Source organism: Zalophus californianus, chromosome 10, assembly GCF_009762305.2.
Source record: "Zalophus californianus isolate mZalCal1 chromosome 10, mZalCal1.pri.v2, whole genome shotgun sequence".
In the NCBI taxonomy this organism is placed as follows: domain Eukaryota; kingdom Metazoa; phylum Chordata; class Mammalia; order Carnivora; family Otariidae; genus Zalophus; species Zalophus californianus.
This window is the reverse complement of record NC_045604.1, coordinates 113,053,529-113,071,430: the sequence shown is the minus strand read 5'-3', so window position 1 is coordinate 113,071,430 and position 17,902 is coordinate 113,053,529.

The window sequence follows — 17,902 nt, the reverse complement described above, 5'->3', positions numbered from 1 at the left end:
CCCCTTGCTCCTGCCCGCTCCCTATCCAGCCATTGCTGCACAAGGCGGCTCCCTCCAGAAAAGCAAGACCAGGCCTGGCTGGGACAGGTATGGGGGTGCTGAGTGAGTTTTACGCTTCTGAAAACCCACCCCGACCAGGTGAGGAGAGTGAGTAGGTCACATGCTCCCCACTCTCAATCCTCCAAACGTTTCTCAAAGCACTTGAAATAAAGCCCCAGTGTCCTTCGCATGGCCTGGCACAGCTAAGCCTCTGTCAGTCCCCTCTTCTGCCCCATTCCCCTGCTCCAGCCCTGCAGGCTGCCAACCCATTCCCACCCTAGGGCCTTTGCACCTGCTGTGTCAGCTGCCTGGGCTGCTTTCCCGTGGGTCTCTGTGCAGCTCCACAGTGCATCTCAGTGTGCCCCAGAACCCTGCACAGGGCAGGGCACCCAGTGAGTTAGCACCTTTCCCCAGCTGGGGACCTTAGGACCGGGCTGGGGTGGCCCTTCAGAAGCTCTCATGACCCCCGGAACTTCCTGGAACCTCTCCTGGCAGGGTGGGGGTGGGGCCCAGTCCCAGACCTCCAAACTGCTCTCTCCTGCAAAATATCCCCTTCCAGCAGAGAGGATGGGTCGGGGAGACAGGAAGGAAAAATAATTACTTCTCAGCCTCTAACCTTTCCGGCAAGTGACTCGGTAATAAATAATCCCCACGTCCCTCCAGTGCGATCCATCAGCAGGAGCTCCTAATTACTCCAGACTCACTTTGAAACCACTTCCAGTCCCACTTTCAAATAAATAAAAAATTAACATGGACTGGAGCAGAGACCCAGAGGCAGGGCTGCCCAGCACCTCTCAGAGGCGTCCTGAGCCGGGATGGGGTGCGCCACAGGGAAGGCCGAGGTCAGGGGAGCTCTGGCCCGGGCCCGAGACCCACCTGTCACGTCGAAGGGTCTCTGCCAGTGGCACTCGCCCTGCCGGCCATCGCCTGCACCCTTCTGCGGTCCCAGGGCACCGTGATCTCAGGCCCAGCACGGGGCCAGCGTGCTGGCCACGGCCTCCTTCCCACCCCAGCCTACTTGAGCGAGGACCCCTGTCTGGGCCTCAGGTGTCTTCCATAAACAAGGCTTCTCTGATAGTAACCAGATGGTGGACAGACAGGGAGACCAGGCCCTAACTGGCCAGCAGTGCGCGACCACCTCTACTCAGGCACATCAGCTCCACGGGTCGTCCTGAGCCGAGGGATGGGAGGAAGCCCCTGGCCAGCCTCACCTGCGGGACTCATGAGGGCTGACCGCCGTGGGGGCCGCAGTCTCCTGGCCTCACGCACCATCACGGGCTCTGGGAAGGTGTGCAGGGGGCGGAAAGTCATGGGTGTGGGGCAGCGTGGGAGAGCACTCCTAGGATGGGACCCCACCACTCCCCTCCTTGGGGCAGCGAGAGCTGAGGGTCTGCGAGGTGGTGCCAGGCAGCAGGGCGGCGTTCAGACGCCAGGCGGATGTGGAGGGCAGCGAGGGGGCGTGCAGGGCCCCTTGGCCAGACCCTCTGCAGGAGAATTAATTAAACGCATCTCACTCTGCTGCCGAGCGATTTCTGCTGACCTCACCAGGCCGATTAATATTTAATTAGCCTTTGGGAGGAAGGGGGGTACTTATTAACCTGCTCTGTCAATCTTGGACAGGTCTTGGACAGGCAGTGAGTGTTCTAGGGAGCAGCTCCTGGAGCCTCCTGGACCGGGGCCCGAACGATGTGTGCCCCCACCTCAGGCTGCACTAACACTGAGCGTTAGGGGCTGCCCTGACTAGGACAGCCTGAGCTGGGGTGCACAGGGGGTGGAGGGCGGGGGTGCCCTTTGTCGGGCAGAGCAGTGCCCTGAGTGTCATTCACTGGCCCGATCCAGCTTGGGCAACCTGCTGCTCTGGGGCCTGAGGCCTGGTGCTGACCTGTGGGGAAGGAGCAGGGTGACCCCAGGATCGGGAGCAGCTCCATGCGGAGGCTGCAGCAGTGGTTGGGGGGTGGGGCCACGCAGGACCATGCTGTGACAGGAAGTACAACCTGGACGGCCGTACCTGGCAGCCCTCTCCCAGCACTAGCCTGACACTACCCTCTGGGGGCCTGCCAGCACTTTACAAGAAGCCAGAGAAGCGAGTTCTATGTGGGCTCTCCTGGTCTTTCAATTCGATAACAGATTCCGCATTCTAAAGAGCCAGGTGAGCCCGGCAGTCCGCGTGAGGCCGAGCAGTGCGTGCAGCCCAGCACATAGGTCCTCAGGAAGCTCTCCGGAGATGGATGCCTGGCTCAGGAGGATAGCCCACGCCACCACCTCATGCAGCAGCCACCCCCAACCCCAGCCCGGCCCCTGCCCACCTTTGCTGCCAAGCCTGGCCACGCCCCCATCCTCCCTGAGCACCCTGCCACCCACTCCCCCCAAACCCCTGGACCTTTGCACATGCTGTGTCTCCACTGACAAAGCGAGCCGACCCAGGAGTTCTCTAGTTTGACTCTCCCTGTCTCCTGGAGGCAGGCAGGGCTTGCTGGGTGGAGGAGGGGGTATCTGGGACCCCTGGGGGCATCCCTGGGGCAGATAGTCCCCAGTCAGGGTGACAACCAGGTGGGGCAAGACACCTAAGATGGGCTGGCAAGGGGGCTACACGTTGCCCCTCTCTGCCAGCCGGCCCCCCAGGCCCCTCCTGAGCCCGCAGCCAGGCACACGGGCCCACTCAGCGAGGACCTCTCTCCCCCATGTTGGCAGGCGGTGATGAAATTTTTAAATAAGGCAAAAAAATTAAAACTCCCTCGAGTTTTATTAAGTAGGGATGCTGCAAGGTAATTACAAACTGGCTTAATTAAAATCCACCCTTGGAAAGCACCAGTGGGTGGCCCTGGCAGGGAAGGAGGACAGGAGGGGGAGTGGCTTCCTTGTGCCGAGCCTCAGTTTCCCCAGCCGTAAAGTGGGGATGACGCTAACCTCTGGACCAGGAGGGGAGCATCAGTGCAGTGTCCGCGTGCTCAGAGAGGCCAAGGGCCACGCTTGAGTCACACAGCAGGGCTGAACTGGACCCTGGGGGAGGCCTGCCCCCTGAGGGGTTCGGTGAGGAGGGTCCCAGAGACCCTGCCCCAGATCGCATCAAGCACCACAGCGGTCAGCACGGGGAACCTCCCAGCCGCCATGTCTTCCCGCTGGGCCTACGGGCCGTGCTCGCTGGCAGGAGAAGGGCAGTCCTGCTGAGGGCACCTCTGGCAGAGGGCGGGGCGAGGGCCTGCAGGTGCAGGAAGGGGGCAGCTCGGCGGGGCAAGGCCGGGAGGAGGCAGAGGAGGGGGCTGCCGAGCTCCCCGCGGGGCTCGGTCTGTTTCTGCCCCTCCCTGTCGGCGCTGCCACGGGGACAGATGGAGGGCCAGCAGCACAGCCTGGCTGGGAGTGGGCAGGAGCTCGGTCCTGGATCAGCGCTGTAGGCCTCCCAGGGCCAGTGACTCCCACCCTCAGCACTGGGCCCTTGGCACCCGGAGGGGGACGGAGTCAGGACCTGAGAGGGGCCTGATGCCCAGGGGGCGGAAGTTGAACAGCTGGGCAGAGGGGGCAAGACAGAGACGGAGGGGAGAGGCTCACCCGGGTGTGGGGAGTGGAGGGGTGCCCCTTGCAGAAACCTAACCAGTCGTCTCCAGCTCAGGACCCAGAGGGGACCCCGGAGCTCCTTGGGGTCACTGGGCCGGGGAAGGCAGGCCCGCTCACTCCCTTACCCCTGTGTGCGTCAATTACACACTGGCCATTGTCCACCCACTGCAGTCCCCGGGACCTGTCTGGCCAACAAAAGGGAGGGCAGCCCCCGCTGGGGTCACAGGAAGCCTGCAGGGTCACCCAGGCGTGGTCTAATCCTGGCTTGGCTGTTGGCCAGCCATGTGGCCTTGGGTGAGGCGTCTGGCCCTGAGCCTCAGTTTCCCCCTCTGTCAAGTGAGGAGAGAGCCCCCATCTCCTAGGCCACTGTGGGAGTGTTAAGCACCTGGCTCACAGTCGGCGCCCCGACTGGGGCCTGCCTGCCCGCCCAGCCATCCTTGGGATCCTAGCTCCAGCCCCAAGCCCACCCCCAGGCCATTCCAGCTGCCACCCCCAAGGCTCATAAACCCCTGAGCTTTGATCTGTCCCCATTCTGTCCTGGCCGGAAGAGACGGGGGCTCCTCCCAACCGGCCCCTCCGTGTCTCGCCTCCCCACCCCACTGCCTCCATTAACCTCTGCACCCCAGGCGGAAGGGGCAGCCATAGCCCTGGCCCGTTCCCATGGTGGGGGCACCCCAAAGGTGGGGTTTGTCGGGGGCCCCAGGGCCAGCCTGGGAGAAGATCCTGTTGTGGTAGGGCCGGGAGAGAGCCTCAAGGGTCACCACCCACGGGCAGCCATCCTGAAGAGCTCAGGGCCTTGGGTCGCCCCTGATGCCCGGGCCGGCATTCTACCTCAGAGAGTGGATGCTGACCGCCCCAGCCTGTCCCTTCACCAGAGCCAAGACTGTCCTGTCACCCTGGCAGGGTCCTCTTCTGCCCCTGGGGAGCCCTTGGGGGCCAGGGGAGGGGGAAGAGCCCGCAGACTGCATTTTCTCATCAGTGCTGTCCCAGCCACCCCCTGGAGCCCCGTACCACCCTGTTCTGACCCCCGGACATCTCCCTCCACAGCCTGTGCTCCCAGGCTGACCGGGGGCAGCATCCCAGCTTCAGGCCGGGACAGGCTCACCAATGCGCCTGCTGGCAACTCCTCGTGCTGGTGTCCAGCCGGCCGTCTGCCTGCAGCCCCCTCTCGGTGCCGCATTGTGGTTCCATGCTGGTCACAGTGGGTATGGGGCTCACGCTCTGGAACAGGTCAGCAGGCTCACCTCGTGGCCGCATGTGGAGGCTCTGCCCTGAACACACACCGTCCACAGAGCCCCTGGACCCACCTGGCTGAGTCTAACCCTGAACCACTTGGTTCCCCTCGCCTGGCCTGCCCAGGGCAGCTGGGTGGCTGGACCAAACCAGGAGGTTTCCAGGGGCTCTGCATTCCCACGGTGGTGCCCTGGTCCAGACGAGGCATCTGTCAGTGGGGGACATCTCCCTCACGGGGAGGACAGGAGGGTGCTCAGGGGGTCTCTCCCCCTGGGTCCAGGCGCTCAGTGCATGTCTGTGGCCCCACCATTCACAGGTACAGTGGTGAGCAGAGTAAATGTCCCTTCCCGGTGCTCAGGGTCTGGAGGCCCAGAGATGAGACACCAGTGGGCGCCCGCTGAGATTATAGCAGGGTGTGGGGAGAGGAAAGGGGCCAGGGAGGTGGCGTCTGGGGACGGACACTCACAGGCCCTGGAAGGGCCTTAGGCTCAGAGCAGTGGGGGCAGGATCGAGGGTGGGGGCAGCCTGTGATGGGGGCATGGGGGTGAGGCAGGAGGGACAGGAGGGAGGCTGCCAGGAGGGAGGAGGAGAGCAGAGCCAGCAGGGCTGACCTGGCCCAGTGTCCACCCCCCAGACCTCAGGGGAGCCTGGTCCTGGCCGGCTTTGCCTCTGTGCCATGTGACTGTGGGCAAGGCCCTGCCCACTCTGGGCCCCTGAGTGTGAGCCCTGTGGAAACCGCAACATGCCCCCCGCCCCTTCTCGCGGAGAGAGGAGGGTGGGGGACTCGGCCAGCGCACGAGCCTCCTAGGTGGGAGCCCCCCCACCGCAGCCCTGCAAGCCTCCAGCCTCCCACCTCTGAGCCCCCCACACCTGGTTCCCACGTCCTCCCCGCTCCCCGCCGTGTCGGCCCCGTCTGGAATCGACACATTTCCTTCCTCGAAATGATGCATGTTTTCCCCGTCGGTTTTACAAATAACTTCAAATTTTACTGTTTTCTTTCCCTAATGAATTCTCTGAAACGTGTTACAAGCTCCCCAGTAATGAATGTGGAGCGGGCGGCCGCGGTGCAGCCGGTGCTCCGCCTGCCTCCACCTGGGCGCCGCCGAATTAGCCCTCGCCACACTCTGCGCGCGGCCCTGATGCAGCCTTGTTTAGCGCAATTGGTGGGAATCCATTATATTGACAATATCCATTTGTGTAATTCCTGCATTAGGATTTTGTGCTAAACTGTGTTTGAAAGGCGCTGCTGACCCTGATTACCTCTTTAATTGTGCTTAAAAACCCAGATTAATTCAGAGGCGAAGCTGACCGTGCTGGGAAGGGGCCTTGCTGCACCCAAGGAGTGGACGGTCCCTGGGCCTCGGGGGCTGGCGGGTCCGGGAGGGTGCTCTCTTGTCCTCGGAGCTGCCAGGAAACCCCGGGGCCGGGGCAGGCAGAGAAGGAGAGCAGCTCCCGAAGGTCAAGGGGGCTGGCCGTGGGAACCCTGCCGCGGCTCTTGGCAGATACTGGGCTCCCCCACGCCCGCGACTTACAGCACTTTTCCTGGGTTAGACAGAGTCTGAGGGTGGGTCTGGGTGGAGACTTGTTCCATCTGCTGCAGGCATCGCAAGAGAGGTGGGTAGGGCTCCGCTCGGCCCCAGCAGCTCCTGCCTCTGGAGGACCTGAAGGAGGCTTAGGGGTCCCACTGCCCATGTTACCAGCGGAGAAACCGAGACCAAGCGGGCCAGGGCTGCCTCCAGGTCACACAGAGGTGGCAAACTTAGTGTAGGGCCAGCCGGGAGGCCTGTCTTCACGATGAGCTAGGCTGCTGGCTCTGCTGTCCTGCAGATTCTGGGGTGCTCACCCATAGTGGGGGGCAGTCCCTGTAGAGGGGAAATCAACCAGACGTGCCTCCCATGAAAGGAGCAAGGACTGTAGGGTCCAGCTGAGCCAGGTCCAGGTCTTGGCCCCTCCCTGAGCCTGTCTCCCAACCTGGGCAGAGGAGTCCTGTTGTGCGTCATGGAGGTGATCCTTGGTGGGCCATGCCCAGCACAGGTGGACACACAGTGGGCACTGAGCAAAGACTTGCTGTTTCCTTGCTTACGTTTCCCTGTTCTGTCCCCCTCCTCGAGTCTCGGGGTGGTGGGGAGTGAGGTGCCCACATCCCTGCTTTCACACCATGAGGTGTCCAGCCTCAGAGCACATCGAATTCCCTGGGGCAGGGTCAGAATTTCCGGGGTGGGCTCTGGGGGTGCAGAGGGAGGTGGGCCATCAGGTAAACTGGCACAGGACCCCAATGGCAGGGGGCAGGGGTGCGCCTGAGACCTGAGTTTCTGGCCCAGCCTCTACTCTGGAGCCCAATCCCAGGGACAAGGGAGTGCCCGCCCTCTGCCCTGTCTGAGCCCGGCGTCTGCATGCATCAGATGTGGGGATGGTGAAGGAGGGCACCTGAGGACGAGATGCAGGAGTTGCTCTGGACCCTGAATCAGGGGGCACACATGATTGGGGTGACCTCCCCCTTCACCTTTCCCTGGGGGGGGGCCCTGGGTAGGGCAGGCGAGGTGACAGGGCCCCTTGGGCACCCGGTGCGCTAGAGGAGAGCCCTTAGGAGGGACACGCAGGGCCAAGGGAAGCGAGGTCGGGGAGGAAGCTTGGCAGAGATGTGGTCCTGCTGAGTCTGACCCCTCCTCATGGGGGCTGCAGGGTGGAAACAGCACCCCAGCGGTGGTCCCACCTTGGGGACAGGGGCTGGGACTTTTGCACCTACATCACTTAGTCATGGCAGCCAGCAGGCTGCCTGGGGAAGGGGCTCTAGCATCCAGGTGTTTCCAGTCCAGGCAGGGGCACCCTGTAGCCATCAGCAGTCCTGGCACTGGGGGAGCAGAGGCCTGAGATTTACCCACTCAGAGCGCTGACATCTGGTCAGCAGCGCAGCAAGGCCAGTGAACTTCATTCGCAGGCTTCTGCACAGATTGTGTGCGTGCACTTGTGCACACACACACTCGTGCACATGCACACGGTCGTGCACATACCTGTGCACGCACACACGTACACACTTGTGCACGCACATGCACATGGCTGTTCACACTTGTGCGCACACACGCACTCGTGCACACGCACACGGTTGTGCACACATATACACGCAGCCGTGCGCGCACACACTCGTGCATACACACGCACCCACGCACGTACACACACACTCGTGCACGCACACACCCATGCGCACACACACACAGTCGTGCACGCACACACCCATGCACACGCACATGGGCATGCACACACGCTTGTGCACGCACACGTTCGTGCACATGCACATGGTTGTGCACACACACACCGGCGTGCACATGAGTGCACGGTTCTAACACCTCCGCCGAGGCAGAATTCCCATACCACACATCCCCCACGTACAGCGCACTGTCCCGTGGCTCTAGTGACCTCGCAGGTTCATGCAGCCAGTTCCAGGACACCTTCGTCCCCCTACCCTGTGGCACTCACCCCGCATTCCCCTCAGAGCCCCCAGCTCCAACCACAGGAGTGGAAATGACAGGCGTCTTTTGTGATGGACTTCTTTCTGCTTTAGCGTAACATTTCCAAGCTTCACCCCTGTTGCCAATCGAATCTGTACTTTGTTCCTTTCTGTGGCTGAATAACACGCCATTGTATGGACAGATCGTATTGTTTATCCACTCGCCCACTGGCGGCATTGGGTTATCTCCAGTCTTGGGATACTGTAGCTCGTGCTGCCGTGAACGTTTGTGTGCAGTTCTGTGGGCACCCGTGCCTTTCTCTCTTTCGGGCACATGGCTTGGAGTGGAATTGTTGGGTCACGTGGCAGCTCTGTGTTTAACCCTTTGAGGAACCGCCAGAGTGTTCTCCATTTCACGTTCCCACCGACAGCACATGAGGGTTCAACATTCATCCGTCTTGTGTATCGTAACCACCGAGTGGGTGTGAGGTCATGTTGCTTTGCATCAGCCATCAGCTTACGATGCATCGTTCACGGCTTATGGGCAATTTGTGTATTGTCTTTGAAGAAACGTCTATTCCCATCCTTTGCTCATTTAAAAAAACTGGGTCCCTTGTCTTTTTTATTATATTTTCTGGGTATGAATGCCTTATCAAATGTATGATTTGCAGACATTTTCTCTCATTCCGTGGGCTGTCTTTTTAGTTCCTCAGTGGGGTGTCCTTTGAAACACAAAGGTTGTAAATTTTGATGATGTCCAATGGATCAATTTTTTCTTTGGTTGCTGATGCTTTTGGTGTCACAGCCAAGAAACCATTGTGTCACCCAGAACCATGGAGACTTGCTCCCATGTTTTCTTCTCGGCCCTTCAAGGCTCAGCTGCCACATTTCTGCCACATTTAGGTGTTGATACAGTGTGAGTCCATTTTTTTATAGGTCGTGAGGGAGGCTTCCATCTTGCGTGTGGACGCCTGGTGTCCTGGCACCATTTGCTCCAAAGACCGTTCTTTCCCCGCCAGCTAGTCTTGGCGCCCTCGTCAGAGGCCAGCAGACAGCAAGAGTAGGGTTATTCTGGGCTGAGGTTCTGTGCCGGGGAGCCCCGTTTCTGTCTGTGTGTCATGATCACCACAGCTCGGTGAGAACTTCTGAAATCAGGACATGTGAGGGCTCCTCCCCTGTTCTTCTTTTTCAAGATTCTTTTGGCTATTCTGGACCCCTTGAGTTTCCACATGAATTTTAGGATCAGCTCGTGGATTTCTGAAAAAAATGTTTTTTTAAAAGCCAGGATTTTGATGGAGATCCTTAGAAGCCCCCTGGTCAAAGATGAACGGGATGGAGGGAGGGAGGGAGGGAGGTCTCCCCTGCCCGAGGAGCTGCTCTGGCCTGTCGTCCTCATGCCCTGGGCACTGCGTGCTCAGTGACCGCTCTGTCCCCCCATGGAGAGCGGGCCCCTCACTGCATCCCAGAGGGACCCCAAGTTTGCCCCGACCCACACTGCTCTCCCCACATTTATGCCCCAATTTCCAGGCCGGGTTCAGCCCCCCACCCCTTCCTGCCACCTTAATTAAGTGGCCAGGCCCAGGCCTCCCACCCACTCCTGGCCCCCGCCCTCGCCCAGGCCGGGATGCCTGTGCCAGGAAGCACACCCCCCTGAGTTATTTACTTTCCTTAATAACCTTTTATGAGGGGCCTGCATGGCCTTCAGGAGAGCGGCGGAGGTGGCTCCGGGGTCATCCCTCGGATGTGCTTTTATTAACTTAAAGTCAGCCCGCCAGCAGGTTAAGCAGCAGCCCTTCTCCCCTGGGCTGTCCACTGGATGCTGGGCCCTCCTGCTCCAGGTGTGGTGAGGCTGGGTCCGGTTTAATTAAATCCTCCCTCTGCTTGTATCTCCAAGGGGTGGGCGGCAACTCGTGCAGGAGACTCCCAGCAGCTCCTAGCACACAGTGCAGCCACCTGCCCGCTCTCCGGCGCTCCCTGCCCACCTGCCTCTCAACAGCAGGACTGATCCGTAAAATTTAATCCATTTCCTATTTAATCAAAATCAATCAATTTCATTTAATTCTACAGTTAGTCGATTGTATTGAAGTATAATTTATACACTGTAGAATGCTCCCCCTTTAAGCATACCGTTCGATGAGTTTTGACAACTATATACACTGGTGAGGCACCACCACGGTCAAGATGGGGCGGCTCTCCCTGTGCAACATGTGGCCATGAGCCACGCGGGGCCACGAGCCACGCAGGGCCACCGAGCGCCTGGGATGTGGCTAGTCCGGACGGACATGAGCCACACATGTGAAATACACAGCGGGTTTCCGGGATGGTCTGGGGAAGAAACGTGAACTATCTCAGGAACGATTTCCATAGCGATTCTGTGTCCAATGGTAACATTTCAAGCACAGTGAGTTAATACAATATAGTATTGAAATTAGCGTCACTGTTCTGCTTTGCTTTCTGAACAAGTCCACTGGCACCTGTTGGCTGGCAGAGGCTCCCTTCACCCCAGAAACTTCTGTGTGCCCCACAGCCCTGCCCCACCTGTGAGATGGGGTTAGGGCGGGCCGCCTGGGCTGGTCCTAGGGCTGCAGGTCACGAGGCGCCATGTGTCTGCAGAGCCCCCAGCTCTGGGCGGGTGCACCGCACGCGTCTTGCATCTGGCTCACCCTCCCATGTCATTGGTTCTGGAAGGAGGGAGGTGTGGGGGCACCCTTTGCTCTCTGCCCCCCCACAGGGAGGGAACTTGTTCATTGGTATCGTCTGCAGAGCAAACTCCTGCAAACCTCTCCGACAGAGCCCACCTGGTCTCCCTGGCCCGCACCCACCCAACTCCTGCCTGTGACCTTTGGGGCCCTAGAAGAGGGCCCAGGTGAGCCCTGAGTTTAGCCACTCTGCGCCCAGGACAGCAGTTTCAGGGGGAGCGTCTCACCTTGAGAGGGGAGGCTCCTGAGCAGGACCGCGGACATGGGTGCTGGGACCCAGGGGGACGTCATCCAGAGACTCTGCCAATGGGGGCCTGAGCTTGGCAAGAGGGGACCTCTGTCTAAGGCTCTGGCGTCAGGGCACCCAGCCTCCCACTGCGTGAGCCCTACTGTGTGCCAGGCCACGAGCCAGGCGCTGGAGTGGGAGTGGGCACACGGCCACCCCAAACAGATCTCGGTTTACAAAAGCTCGTCTTACGTAGGACCCCTGGAGGGGGCTCAGAGGAAGTGGGGACGGAGGCTCTGGAGGAAAAGGCCAGCCCTGACGGACAGTGGCGATGGGTCGTAGCGCATTGAGCAGGGCGCCCACAGTCACTGCCGGTACACGTGCATAAATACAGGTGGGGGAGGGAGGGCCGTACAGAAAGACAACACGTGTAGAAAGGAAAGTGGAATTCGAGAATTTACCTTTGGCCACCCCGTAGAAATAATTGACTGGGGCGAGAATCACCGATAAATCAACACAGGGTGTGAGGGGGATTGCCTGGCAGGGTCTGCGCACGGTGACTCAGGTGCCCCTCCTGGCATCACACACGTCCCCACAGCACCTTGCCCACATCAGGAGGAGACGTTACCCAGACCCGAGCGGAGGGAGGGGCACTCCACCAGTAATTCCCCTGGGCTGTTTGAAACGGCGGCTTCACAAGATTCCCGGCCAAGGGAGGCTGAAGAGGTGTACCCGGAGATTCCGCGGGTGTGGACTGGATGCAGGCCGGGGCCGGTGTGCCAGCAAGGACACAGGGGAGTGCTTGGAGCCTGAACGGGCACAGTGGGTGAGGCGCCCACCACGCAGGCTGGTCCTGGGAGCTGGCTAGAAATGCAGAGTCTCAGGCCACCCCACTCCCACTGAACCCAAACCTGCATATTTGCTATTTTTTTTTAATTTTTAACTTTCTTGACAGCTTTATCGAGGTGTAATTGACTTCACATATGTAAAGGGTTTTTTGATATATTTTGACAACTGTATACCCCCGGTGAAACCATCACCACGATCATGTCAAAGAACACATCGTTCACCCCAACAGTTTCCCTGAGCCCCTCTGTAATCCCCTCCCTCACCTCCTTTTCCTCCGCCCTTGGCCCCAGGCATCCCTATCCCGTCCTGTCATTATAGATTAGTTTGTATTTTCTATCATTTCATAGGAACAGAATATGTACCAATTTTTGGTCTGGCTCATTGCACTCCAGAGAAAAACGTTGAGGTTCATCTATACTTTTGCATATATATCAGCCATTCTGCCCTTTTTGTGGCTGAGCAGAATTCTGCTGAATGGATGTACCACAACCTGTCCATCAGTCTGTCGATGGGCACTTCCTGTTTCCGGCAATCATGACGTCGCCACGAACATTGGTGGACAAACACTTTTCTATCTGCAGACGCGGGGCTGCTGGGGTGCAAGGCAAGTGGATAGTTGACATTGTAAGCTCCGTCAGACTACCTTCCATGGCAGGTGTGCAACATTCCATTTCTGCCACCCGTGCACGGAACTCCCATCCCTTCCACGTCCCGCTGACACTGACAGTGGGTAGCCTTCTGTTTTGAGCCACTCCAAGGGTGTGGAGGGTGTCTCGGGGTGGGTGCTGCGTTTCCCCAGTGACTGAGGATGGTGAGTATCTTTCCCTGCGCTTCTTTGCCATCTGTACATCTTGGGGGAAGCTACTGTTGAAATTACTCGACCCGTTTTGGGGTGTGTTTACTGTTTGGTTACTGCTGAGTTTTGAGAGCTCGTTATATATTTTGACACAAGTCTTTCGTTGGGTGTATGATTTGCAAAGATTTTCTCCCTGTTTAGGGCTTGTCACTTTGTTCTCATAGTGTCTTTCAAAGAACAGAAGTTTTAAATTTGATAAAGTCCAATTTATGCATATTTTATCTTATAGATCATGCTTTCAGTGTCATAGCTGAGGAATCTTTACTTACCCTGAGTTTACAAAGATTTGATCTTTGTAAAAACATTTGATAAAAGATTTGATCTTTGTAAACATCCAGATGATTTCTTCTACAAGTTTTTTAGTTTGAGGGTTTGCTTTTAGGTCTGTGATCCACTTTGACTTAGTTTTCATATGTGGTGTGAGGTATGGATCATAATTCTTCGTTTGTTTGTTGTTGTTGGGGTTTTTTTTTTTTTAGGCATATGGATTTGTTGAAAATCCATTTGTTGAAAAATCATCCTTTCTCCACTGACTTGCCCTTTTGCATTTTTGTCGAAATTGATTGTCTGCATATGTGTGTGTGTCTGTTTCTGGGCTTTTTCTATTCTGTTCCGCTGACTTGTTTGTCCATTCCTCATGCCAGTTCCACACTCTTATTTATTACTGTAGTGTTATAAGAAGTCTTAAAGTCAAGAAGGGCTAGTCCTCCACCTTTGTTCTTCTTTTGCAATGTTTTTTTTAGACTGTTTTATAGCCTTTGCATTTCCGCTTGAATTTTAGAATCAGCACGTCAATTCCTACAAAAAGCCTGCTGGGATTTTGTTTTAGGTTGCCGTAAACTCCCGCCCAAGAGCTCCAATGCGTTCATTGGCCGCTGGGCTTGGGAACCATTTCTGGGTGGACCTGGCACAGGAAATGGTCACTTCCTTTCTCCTCCTGTGTCTCGGGGACGGCGGCTCCCAAGGCCCCGAACAGCTGGAGCTGATGGGTGAGGATGGAGTTGGTGCAGCAAGGTGGGCATGTGGGACCTCCAGCTGGGGCTCTCGGAGCTGCCCCGTCCCCCCGGCCCACTGCATGACAAGGGTTTCTGCACCGGCCTGTCCACAGACACCTCACCAACCCCAAACCTCGGTGTAGTGAAGATGCTCATAAAAGACAGCTCATTCAGGGACCTGAACGTTCTCCCCAAGTTCCTGGACCCTGTAATAAACATAAATAAAACTAAATAGGACACGTATTTCGGGTGACTGGGTAGCTGGCGTGTGCTGATCTGCCTTGACAGAAGGCTTGGAAAAGTGCTCACAGCCTCCCACTGTGAGTGCATGGACCCACTCACTGTTCCTTGGTGGCACTCTGCAGCCAGGCCCTGCAGCTATCAAGGCTTCTGTGTCAGGAAGTCCCCCTGGCCAGGCAGGGAGCACTCTCCCCACCTTTCAGAGCCTTCCAGACGGGAAGCTGACCCCCAGGGTTCCCATCACACATTGCTGCTGGTTCCCTCCTCTCGAAGTCCTCCGTGTGTTCCTCGGAGCACGGCAGGGTCATCCCACCACACCAGCAGTCCAGAAAGCCGAGGACTCTTTGTGGAGGCCGGGCAGCCGGCAGGGAATGGGGGCACGTGGCCTCCTGGCTCCCCGCTGCTCCTGCGACACCTCAAGGGCACCTGCCCAGCCCCGCCTGCTCCCACACCCCGCTTGCTTGCCCTGCACCTGCCCTGCACCTGCTGTCCTATGCGCTGCTTGGGGGCCACTTCCTGCCCTCTGAAGAGCCACCCCAGCTATTTACCATGGACTCATTTAAGTTGGTTAATCTTTAATAATGTTGAAATTTCCATGTGAATAATTCAGGTAAATTATTTATTAAAGCACAGGATAAAGGGATCAGGAGAATTACCAGTAGACAGTGTTACCTGGGGTGTGGGCAGGGTGGGCGAGGGGGCTGGGGGGATCAGTGAGGGTAGGGAAGGCCTGCTGATTGCATCGTGCGGACCCTCACCCAGCTTTGTGGCCAGGAGGGCCCCCCCCCGAGCTGGACAGGTGGCATTGGCACAGACCCCACCAAATCTGCTGCTCCCCCACGGCCCCAGTGACCACCCAGCCATCCAGTCCTGTAGCCTGGGGGCCCCTGTTTTGCTCTCAAGCCCCCGTGTCCACCTGCAACAGTTTCCTTCATGCCCCTGTGGCCATTCGGGCCCCTCAGTCCGTCCCTAGCAGGCCGAGGGAGCTTCCTGTGCATCAGCCTGATCATATCCCCTTGTGAGGCCCCCCAGCAGTGGACCCCATGAGGCCCCGGGCCTGGCAGGATTGCTCCCCACACACAGCTCCCCGCAGGCCCTTCCTGCCTTGGCATCATCACGCCCACAGGCACGCCCACCATTCAGGGCAGCAGGGATCTCCCTGGCCCAAGCCCCACCACACCCAGCCTGCACCCCTAGTTGCGACCCTCCATCTAGAGGCTCCAGCCCTGCACCCTGGAGCTGTCCCGACGTGCTGGCCAAGGGGCCTGCAGCACCAGCCAGCTCCCCCCAGACATGCCCAGCCCTGACCCCTGACCCCGCCACCCCCTGGGCTGCCCCCAGCCCCAGATTCCTCACAGTTCCTGTCCTGATTAGATCTCTCCCGTGGCTCCCCAGTGCTCCTAGAGCACAGCCCAGGCTCCTTGGTTGTTCACAGCACCCCTGTCCTCCTGCCACCCCCGCCCTGGCTCCACTCAGAACGGAATGCGGCTGGTCCCGACACACTTGGATTCCGAACTCAGCCAGCTCCCCCAACCTCCATACGCAGAGGCAGAAGCACCTCAGGGAGCCTCCTGAAGACCTCTACGTGGGACTGGAGTGGGGAACTGGGGCAGGGGCCAGGACCACCGGACCCTGACCAGCAGGAGAGCATCTCCCCAGCACTGGCTTGGCATGAGAACCAAGAAGCCCAGAAAGAGGACCCAACCTCTTGCTTAGGATCCAACCTTGGGGGTGAGGGTGGTCGGGCTGACAGGTGTCCTTGTTTTATCAAAATTCCAGCTTGTGGACCCATCCTGGGGCCAGCAGCTCCCCTGAGCCAGGCGGTATCGCCATGGTCTGTCCACTGTCATCTGGGAGCCCACGGGTGCCCTAGCCCCACCAGCCCCTGCCCGGCTTTAATTGCCAGCATCGCGATAATCCCAGTGGAGACGCTTTCCGGGGACACGGTCCGTGGGGGTGGGTCCGGCGGTGTGAGGACCATTTCCAAGCTCCACAGGCAGTGACCTGGTGGGCGGCCCACTGGGGCAAAGAAGGGGACCCATGTGCAGCTACTCTCTGCTCCTTCGGCCCTGTGGCTGGGAAAACAGCTTCACCCCACTATGCCTCAGTTTCCTCCTTTGTACCATGGAGAAAATCCAAGCATCCTGGGGGCCTGTTCACTGCTCAAACGGTAGGACCGTCCATGTGAGTGCCAGCAGCGCTCACTGAACCCAGCCATGTGTGTCCTCCTACCTTGCAGGTGGCAGTGAAGGCAGGGGGCGGGGAGGAGGAAGGGAGGTCCCCAGAGGGTGGGTCTCCCTGGCTGCAGTGCCTAGCTGGGCAGCCCTGTTGGGCCCCCTTTCCGTGTCCTGGCCTCGCCCATGTCACGGACCCTGAGGCCCCCCGTTCCTGGCCTTGAGTGTGTCCCTGTGAGACTCACACATTACCTCCCCAACGAATCCAGCCCCCCAGCTTCCAGCTCCATGCCGGCCAGCCTGGGTCCCATCCCCCCACTGTCTCTGGCTCCTGGTTCAGCTGGGAGCAGATGTTGGGAAATGTTTGGCAGATGAGCAAAGCGCTGGCCAAGGCTGCCTGGGGGGCCCACCGTGAGCCAATGCCCAGGATGCTGGGGCAGGGCTGGAGGTGGGAGCAGACTCTTCCTCAAATCCTGTCCCCCACAAAGCACCCCGGAAGAGCTGCTGTCCTGAGCTAGGCAGACCACCCTAGGAAGGAGGTGAAGAGACATGGGGGGAGACCAGCCCTGTGAGACGTCCTCAGGACCTTCACTCTGCTTGAGGCTCCCCCTTCCCCACCACAGCTCTGGGGACTGCCAGCTGCTCTGCAAAGAGCCCCCTGCCCCCCAGTTCCAGACCTCCCGCCTGCACTGAGCCCTCAGGCTGCCCAGCAAATGCCGGCAGTCTGGGGCATAGACCCCCCCATACTCACCCACTAGTTGCAGAGCATGCACCCCGATGTAATGGCCCGCCTGTGCCTGAGCAGCTGGTCTGTGTTGGGGGGTCCAGGTTGCGGGGGACGGGGAGCCCACATCCAGGTGTCAGTCAGGCACTGACTGCAGGGAGCATTGCCCTGCCCCAGGTGGTCACTCGGGGACCCGGGGCCTCAGAGCAGCCAGGGAGGAGGTCGGGGAGAGTGCTGGTGTCCCTGGGCAGCTCCGAGCCTCCATCGTGCAGCGGGGACGAGACCCCCGCCCCTCTGCGAGCAGCGCCCACTCTGGGAGCCTCTCAGGGACCCAGGTGCAGGGGGTGGGGTGGAGCCAGACCCCACCATGTTCTGACCTCGGGCGTCTCGGAGCCTCCTTGGTGTCCCCATCTGTCTGCCTCACTGAGTGGGGGTGACATGTGACAATGGTCGTAGAAGGCTGAAAATTGGAATTACCCATGAACGGCCACGAAGTGGTCATTGCTGCCGCTGTCCACTGGCACAGGTCCACACTGATTTCCGGCTGAGGAAGGGCCCCACCCACCAGGCCCATGGCTGGCGCTGTGGAAAAGCCTGCGCCTTGGGCAGTATCCGGCCCCCAGCCCGTCGCTGCGCGGGGAGGGGCTGGCTTCTCGCTGGTCAGATGGTGCACTGTCCCATAGCGCTGGGCAGTGGAGGTCCCACTGACTTGGGGCCGCCCGAGGGGCGTCCCAAGACCCGCCCCAGAGAAATCACTCCCCATGCAGGGCCCAGGTAATAACAATCATCATTAAAAATTACATCATCTGGGGCGCGTGGGTGGCTCAGTTCGTCAAGCGTCTGCCTTCAGCCCAGGTTATGACCCCAGGG